Below are 9,462 nucleotides of genomic sequence, written 5' to 3'. Positions count from 1 at the left end.
TCTATCGAAGGATCCCTCAAATAATTTTATTTGAGGGACGCCCTTTAGGGTACCCTACAATTTTTTTTCCAATGATCAAAACCATCTATTTTTTAGGTCTTCATTCATAGATCACCCTTACAAAAAATTAGACAAATCGGAAACCATTTCGACATCCAATTGTGTCCTACAAAATCAATGAACACGGTGCTTCAAGAAAGTACTAAAATTTCAATAATTCAATTGAATGGTCAAATGATATCGGATTCAAGTGATTTTTTGTAGAGATAATCTTTGAATGTGTATCTACAAAATAGACGGTTTGGATTAGTGAAATACAATCCGGAGTGGGCCCTACAAGGGGTGTCCCTCAATTGAAGCTCTTTATATATATATATATATATATATTCTTGATATTCTTGATTCTTTATGTTACACAACACACATTAATTTGGTCCATGTTATTATGTTTCATCAAATTTTCTGTTAAGTTGCTGACATGATATATATATATATATATATATATATATATATAGAACACATCTAATAATATAGAGCCACATATTTTTAAATAAAAGATAATCATTTAAAACATAAAATCCATTTAAAAAATTAAGATTAAAACATCAAATTTTAAATTTATTAAATATAAAATAAATAATAATAAAACCTACATCTATCCCTCCACCCACACCCCACCCCAACCCCCATCCTCATCCCCAGCTGCAGCCGCAACCAACCCTTCCCCACCCTTATTCCCGAGCCTTACACTCGACCCAACAACAACCCCACCTCCCCAACCAACCTCTGCCTCTCTCTATCTCTCCTCTTCCTCCCTCTCCCCATCTCTCTCTTCCCATCCCATTTTTGACATTCTTTGGTTTTCAGTGTTCAACCCAACACATTGTGTTCCAATCTTTTGTGAACAAAACCATGCTTCAAGGCTTCTACAACCCAAACTTTGGGTTACCCAATGAGTCTTTGCCACTTAGAGACGATCGACGTCATAAGTAACCAACTTTCTTTATATAAAGCAACGTTCTTCTCCTTTGATTATTATATATTATTTTTTTAGAATTATCTATTTTATAAGTAACGTTGCTTTAGAAATTGGATAATTCTAAACCACTTGGGTGCATAAGAAACTTTCTTTTGCAACTTAGAGACAATCGACGTTATAAGTAACCAACTCATTTATATAACGTTTTCTCCGAATTTTGGATGCCTAATGAGACTTAAGTTCCTCGGCTTGAGCTATTGCCTCATGAGAATTTCTCTTACTATAAGAGCATTGATCTTTCATAAAGGGTGTTGACGTATCAACTTCTCTTGCATATATATGTACTGCTTTTGGTCATGAACTGTGTTACAACGTCTAAGATTATCTAGAACAGCTTTCTAGAGTTTGTTTCCTATAATATAGGAATTAGGATCCGACTAGAGTCACTTAGGTGTACGCTTCCACTCTGATGCCATAATACTATTCTCTTCACATATTTCGCCTTTCATCTTATTTATGTTTCTCTAACATAAAAGACATACTTATCAGTTATCCAGGTTTTGATCCTGGGGTGTCATCTTGTTGTCCTTAATATACTCTCGCATTAAGTGCAACTTGCTGTAGTATATTTGTCATATCATATATGATTGTATACTTATATGATAAGTACATGAACTTTTCATTCCTTACTTTTGATGAAGACTTCACTTGGTGATGGCGTTTTCTATTAAACTTTGAACGGGCTCCAACTTTTCTTTTTGGAATATAACAATTTCTAAAATGCCTTATTCAAGATACCATTTATCTTGGATGTTTAAATGTGTTGAGTCAACGAAAAAGAGTTGAATTGTCACTTTATCCGATAATCCGGTTGTGGCTTACAACCAATCATTCCACTTGTTTCACAACAAGCATCCATTAACTCTTTGATGGATACTACATCCTTTAGGTGATCTAGGATGTCCCACAAGTTTACCTTTCAAACTATAAAGTTCTAAACTTTATAACAATTTCAATCTCATTACCGTTCAATTGGACTTATCAAATATTTTGTTATCCTTGAGGTTATGACGTAAGAAGGGATTTCGATGACTTATCATAAAAGATTTATACTTTATTATCCTTTGTGATAAAGATCATTCATTGAGATATCTTGTAAAGAAAACTCTTTATCTCTTAAGAGGTATCTTGTTTAAGCATTAACCCTTCATAACAATTAAAAGAGTGTTGATGCCCTCTAAATGATTTCCCTTTTCTTTGCTTTCTTGAAATCCTAAATCTCTTGGATTTCGGACTTAGTAAAGTCCAATCGTGAGCGATCAACGGTGAATGCTATAGAAAGACAATGGATACCATTCCATTCATTATCTTATACAACTCATGTGATCTCCATTCTAGGTCATAACTTAGATTGTTTGGATTTCTCAATTTCTAGATGCAACTCATAGGTAAGAATTGGAACCTTTAAAGAACCACACATTGCTTATCCTATGAATATTATCTTGATTGTGAAATCTAAACCTTTTAGAAATCATTCTTGTATTAGATTTACCATATCTCAATATTCTAAACAATTAATGTAAGAACAATTTCATACATTCATCTCACAAAGCATATAAAGATCAAACTTCATATTACCATAATACGAATAGTCATATATAAAGCAAACTAGTGGTTATGTCATACGAACCATAAAACTATCTTCTAAAACATGAAGATAGCAAGTAAGTTCTTTATACATGCCAAAAACCAAATTAACTAAATAAGTTCATAAGTTCTAAAAGATCTCCATAAACAAATAAAAGCTTGCTTGACAATTCCAAATCCCAGCAATCTTCATCTCTATGAGCTTCCTACTTGTTCTCTGTTTGTGCAACAACATGACCTATAATAGATCATTGTTTGTTAGACTCAAGTAAGTTATAAAAATTTGCTTAGAACTTTAGTGACAAATTAAGCTGTACCTTCAGCTCGGTTGTCCTTCAGGCTAGCTAAGTAAGCCCGACAATTTATTTTCCAATGTTCATCTTTCCTACAATGGAAACATTGTCCTTTCGCCTATTTTCCTTCTTCCTGTTTCTTCTTGTGAGTTTAGGGTTCCATTTCTTCTTTTTGCTCGCATTGGATTTACCTTTACCTTTATTACCGGGCTTAGCAGAAGAAGTTGAACCCTTATCAAAACAACAATGGTCTCATTCCCTCCTTCTCTCTTGAAGGTCTTTTCAGCAGTCATACACATGTTTAGTAGCTTTGAGAGAGTGTGCTTCATCTTCCTCATGTTGTGGTTCATAACAAACTGGGAGAAGGAATCAGAAAGGGATGCAAGGAAGATGTCGGTGGCCAAGTTGCTTTCCAGTGGACTGTTAAGACTTTTCAGCTACTCAATAAGTCCTATCATCTTCAATCCATGTTGGTGGGCTGGGGCTCCCTTAACCATCCTGGTCTTCAAAAGCTCACATACATCGATAAAGTGTCTATTGCGTGTGCCTTCTCCATAAAGCTCTTGGAGATGGGATATCATGTCAGCAACATGTATCATATGCTCATGCTATTTCTAGAGCTCCTCATTCATGGAAGCTAGAATGTGGCACTTGGCTTGATAGTTATCGTTCACATGTTTGTCATACTTAGCACATACTCTCTAAGAAGCATCTTCAGAAGGGGGCTCTATGTCAGGAGCTTGCTCGATTACGTACACAATCTTCTTAATAGTCATGAATATCTTAAGATTGCGGTACCATGTTGGAAATTTATGGCCCTCTAGACAATGTTTGTCTAGGAGTTTGGCAAGTGCGGATCCATACATATAGATTGATTTTAGATTTACCATTGACTCGGGTCTTTAATTCAAAAGGTAACCCCCACTATTTTTGGCAAATTCTCATATCCCTCAAGATGGAATCTGAGAGTTGGTTAAAACTCTTAGTGGGATAGGAGGCTCCCTATTATCCGGATCACCTTACCATAATAGGATCTCAGGAAACTTCCACATGTGTCGTTGCTGTCAACTTCCCCATGTCTAAGGCAAGCCTTCACATGGTGGAAGGCCACGCAAAAGACAGCAAGAATGCCTTTCATTTATCGACTTAATGTTATCAATCGATTGAGGGAGTTTTGGGTCTCATCTTTTATCTTGTTTAAACACTTAATCATTTTGACAACATATTGTCCTAGGACAACTATTACTCTATTTAAACATACTAATAGTTACACTATACTCCCACTATTTAGTTTCAAAAACTCAAATCAATTTCATAAAACTATTTTATTTTGAAATTGGGAATATGTGTTACTATTAACGAACTACCTTTTGCATTTCTTAAGTATGGTTAAATAGTTGTCTATAGGCTCATGGATGATTATGGACTTTTCATTTTCGATTCAACATCGAGCCAAGATGTTGAATCTAGGTCTTTGGCAGGTGATTGATTCTATTACATATTTTAGCTTCTTTAAAACATTCATGGTTGATGGCCATTGGACCTAAGACTATTCTCAAAGTCCCTAACTAATCTTCTTTCTTATTTGTCTCCTTCTTGGGCTCCCTTCTTCCTAATCTCTATAGAAGACTTAAGGCCCAATGGACCTTGAGGGAATTGTGTTTGGAGGGAGATAGAAATTACATAAGAGAATGAGAGAGGAGAAGCATGCAAGCTTCTATTTAATTTACAAACCAAATGCTAATTTAAGCAACATAAAAAAGAAGAAGAAGAAGTTACAATCCATCCATTCAATCAAACCCATTCATCTAATGAATTAATGGCCAATTACATAGCTCAATTGATTTTTGGGGACTTAAGTCCATAATCATCCTTATTCCAATCATTTAATCAAATTAAACAATAAAGGATATGATACATTAAACAATTGAGACTTTAGAATTTATGGGCTTATTTCCAATGGAACATTTAAATCAAATTTTTTTTAATGTTTCACTAAAAGACAAAATAGTTTTGTTTTTAGTTATTAGGGCAAAAATTGCAATTTTATAAGTTATGGGCCAAAACCGAAAATACTACATTTTAAATTTGGACCCAACATTTTTGTGTAATTGCATGAAGACACAAAATGGGTCTAATCTTTGTGGCTGCCAAAATTTCTAGGGGGAGGGGAGGTTTTGTGTGTGTGGTCCCATTTGTCATGACATTCCAAATTGTACCTATAAAGCATCTTTATTCTCATTGGCCAATTTCAAAAGATGAAATGGCAATGGGAGACACAGGTACAACCCTATGGCCCTTGTTATAAAATATTTTTGATGAATCATATCTCATACAATTTCATGAATCAAAAAGCAATATTCTTTAGGGATCAACAAGAACTTTTCATGAAAATCTCAAGAACATAAAGAACAATCTTATTCTTTCAAAACCTTTTTATAAAATCATATAAAATCCTAAAATCTTGGAAAAAAAAATCAAATTTTTGTGTTTAGAATTTCAAGACCAACACAACAATGTATATTAGATAAGCATGAAAAAAAACACACAAGACCAAAAACCCAAAGATGTCGCCACCCCTTTTTGTCCATTTTGAAAAATCTCTATCATATGCAACATCCAAAATTCCAAGTATCAAGCCTACATGTGAATCAATCATGAAAGATATGACATGTTATAACATTTATAACCAGGAAACTAAGCCCATATTCTTTCTAAAACTCAAAAGTGTGCACCTTTTCATAGACCTTGGCTCTTGATTCCACTTGAAGGAAATATTGTGGGAAAGGTGTTGTGTAGAGATTTCTAAAAACTCTACAACCAAACTTTGAGACTATGAATCATCCAGCAAGCCATATCTAATATGAAATTAAAGTAAGAGGAGAAGCATTAAATAAACTAGGGATTCATGCAAGTCTCATTTGGTCCCAATCTTTATAAGTCTATGAACGTGTGCACCAAAGACTCTCTAAATCTTATTTGAGAGAAAGATAAGATGTTCATGCCCTTGGAGCTAATCTTCAAACCAAGAATGGTGTTAAGTAGAGGGAGTGGTCCCTTTGTTGTTGATTCTCCACCTTCTAGCTCTCCAAATAGGTACAAAGATATGCACCTCCCCAAAGCTCTTCACCAATGATTGAATGAGATGAGAGAATGAGTAAACAACAAGTGAAGAGTGATGCTAGCACCCTTACTTGATGTGATAGATTGAAGGGGTTAGGGAAAGAGAGCTTGATGTTTTCTCTCTTCCAATTTCACCAACTTGAAAACCCCTAGGATGATAGGATACCATAGCTACACACTTATAGAATCAAAAATGTCATAATAGTGACAAAAATACCCTCATGCTTAGTGTAGCCACACCCCCCTTATGTGTCATCTTTTTGCGCTATCTTGGTCCAGCACATTAATCCTATAATGTGTCACATATGTGTCCAAGTTTATATGGTCAAATCCGTTTTGAATTTCCAAGTCATATGAGACATTTAATTAAAGTTTCATAACTTTAATTGAATAATTAAATTAATCTAATCAATTTAATTACTTCAGTGACTTAACTAATTTAATAACTCACTTGTCTAATGAGTGTTGGTCCTGGTCATCCTTAGTTGACCGTGTCAAGTGTCGGGTCAATCGTTTGACCTTTGACCTTTGACTTTTTGACTTCGACCTTTGAATTTCACATTGACTTTGACCAAGTCACAAAATCATTCATTCTCTTCTTAATTTCCCAATTGATTCCTTTTCAATGTGTTATATATGTTCTAATTAGCGAGGCAGTGGGTATGAATGATTCACTCTGAATCAAGTGTGAATTGTATCCCTCCATACAATTCTCCCTATTGGCGAAGGCTAATTATAATTAGTTCTTACAGGGCTTCCACAAGCCATGAGTGACACCTAGCAGTATGTCATGGCTACCCAAGCTAAAAAGAATTCATTTAGAGAACCTAGTCTGTAATAACCTAAACCTTAATTAATATTTAACCGTTAAACTATTAAAAAGAAAGGACACTTTTGCCCTTAGAATATTCTAGTAAAGGAAAAGTTGACTTTTTGACCGAGAAAGAATTTGGCAATTCCATGTGCACCGTTGCATAGAACACGATGAAATGAGTCCGTAGACATGTAGTGGGCTCAAATCGGAGTTTTAATGAAGAAAATACAGTCAAAATACATGGAGGGGCAAAATGGTAATTTACAAAGTCAGAATTTTTAAACCCCAATTCTCTCTCTTCTCCTTGAGTCTCTTCTCTCTCTCTCTCTCTCTCTCTCTCTCAACGATCTCCCTCCAAATGGATCTTCCAACCCCATAGCCACCTCATCCGACCACCCTAAACCTTGCCGGTGCCAAAGGACTAGCTTGGTTCCACTTCAGCCCCGAACAACTCCCGCCAGCCAGTGAAACAGCCGAAGCCAAGGAAGTTGCTGGTTTTGAACAGAACTTCCAAGCTTTCGATCTTCATCCGCCACCGAATCGGACGAGTGAGGTATGGATTTCTAACTATTTTCCTGCTCTAGCTGCTGGTTGGGTAGGATTCCAGAAATTTCAAACGTAGATCATTCGATTTTCAATTTAGTGTTCAGCCGATTTTGAGAGTGCAGCACTTCCGGCCATTTTTGGGATAGGTCCAAGAACAAAAGTGGTTCCAAAATGGGTGTTTTACCTAAGTTAGGAGTTTGGGCCGGCAGTTTGGAGTTTTTCGGGCCGCCATCGCATGGGCAATCAGGTGGGGACCACATTCAATCCTAGAATGATCCTTGTGTTGTCACGAGCGCGTAGGAATTCACGGATCTCAATTTGGATAACGTTTGAACCCCAAACAGATCTCGCATCTTGTGTGATTTCCGGGTTCAATAGTTTCGAACCGTTGATTGTGCGACAGACCAATCTAACCGTCCGATCGAGACCAGACTCACGGGACTTGTGTCCTAGGATTAAAGTAACGTTAATGTGGGCATAGGAGTAACTTTAATTAGATACACGCACTTATAGGAGCTGGAGGTCAAGGTTTTATTTAAATATTTATACCGAGCAGTTTTATTAATATATATATTATTATGGTAATTGAATTAGGCACCCGGGCAATAGTTGACCCGCATGAGAGACCTTCAAAAGGTCCAACGAGCTCGGACCAGCTGTGAGTGGACTCTTTGTTTTCAGAAATGAATTTATGCAATTCAGTTACAATATTTGATCTTGAATAAGTTTTATTCACAGATTAGTGTTTTATAAGTTGATATGTGCTTTTAAATATTTTGATTTATATGCTGCCGAGTGAAATATCCTTTAAGAATATAGGAAAAGAGAATTTTAGCTAAATATCGATAAATGGCAGTAGAGTTCTAGATTTAACAGAATTCAGTATTCATGAGATTTATTTTAGAAACTTCATATGTTTCTAAACCACCTTAGGTACCCAGATATACAGATGTTGCCTTCAGATATGACGATGTCCACGGACATCCAGGTTGCCTTCGGTAAATATGTTGCCTTCGGATTATATTGGTTGCCTTCGGTTTAGTCAACATGCTTGATTTGCCCCACGAGTTCTATGGTACCCGGACTTGTGCAGAGCCAGAATGCGGATCAGGTTGACTACGATCCACGAATCTCGCCGGTTTGTGGCTCCTGCTGACTTTGTGTCACCGAGACCTGCCAGGGGAGACGAATTATGCTCGGAATTGACGGATATCATGAATTGACATAATTAAAGGGGTACACCTAGGTGGTAGTTTTAAACTGATTTCAGTGCTTTTAAGAGTTTAAAGATGACTATGAGTATGATTGGCATATATTTATAAATATATAAGTGCATTGATTTCAATATGTATATAATTAAGAGAATGATTTAGTTTTGCATAACTGTTTTTACAACGGGGTTAGTATGTTCTTATGTATTTTCTAAACTTTGTTTTTGGGTCCACTCACCTTTTAATGTTTTTGCTGTGTAGTAAACGTGCATATGAGAGCCACCACAGGCGCCTTCGCTCTTCCTCAGCTTTGATGCAGTGGTTTCTTGGTTCACAAGTTGTTCCTTTCCTTGTAAATTAATTTGTATAGTTGCTCTGATGTTGCCCTAGGACGTAATTAAATGTTGGAACGTACTTATTTGTGTATACTGGCAGTTGGTGTATATTTAAGTGCTTGTTGATGATGGAAATTTTGGGAATGTTCGATTTTCAGGGGAAACTCTGCCGAATTTTTGGTAGAAGTCAAGGCTGAAATGAAGTTAAGTTTGTAACCAGAAGGGCAACTAGGTCATTTGTGCTCGGCACCCGCTAGGTGTCGATCACGAACAGGTTCGTTCGGATTCCAAAGTGGAATTTGGCCTGTCAACTTGGTATCAAAGCATTAGGTTTAACTTCCTGCAGACTCGCACTTTGTGCATTCCAGTTTTGAACATCTGTTTCTTGTGACAGAAGGTATGCAATTCCAACACCATTTCCTGCAATTCTGACAATGGAATTCGACGAGTAAGGTATGCTTCTTCATCCATTTTTCGTGTTCTAGTTGTTTTGATAGTTGGTTTGGATCGATTT

At 36.2% G+C, this 9,462-nt stretch overlaps 1 pseudogene; it reads right to left on the bottom strand.

Moving 5' to 3' along the window:
- Positions 1–2,932: 2,932 nt before the first annotated feature.
- On the bottom strand, positions 2,933–3,551 carry LOC148920511 (uncharacterized; annotated as a pseudogene).
- Positions 3,552–9,462: the final 5,911 nt, after the last annotated feature.

The sequence above is a fragment of the Prunus mume genome, linkage group LG2, assembly GCF_029339155.1.
Source record: "Prunus mume cultivar Tortuosa linkage group LG2, ASM2933915v1, whole genome shotgun sequence".
NCBI classification, from domain to species: Eukaryota; Viridiplantae; Streptophyta; class Magnoliopsida; order Rosales; family Rosaceae; genus Prunus; species Prunus mume.
The sequence above is the reverse complement of the archived record's forward strand: the minus strand, read 5'-3'. Positions and strand labels throughout refer to the sequence as shown.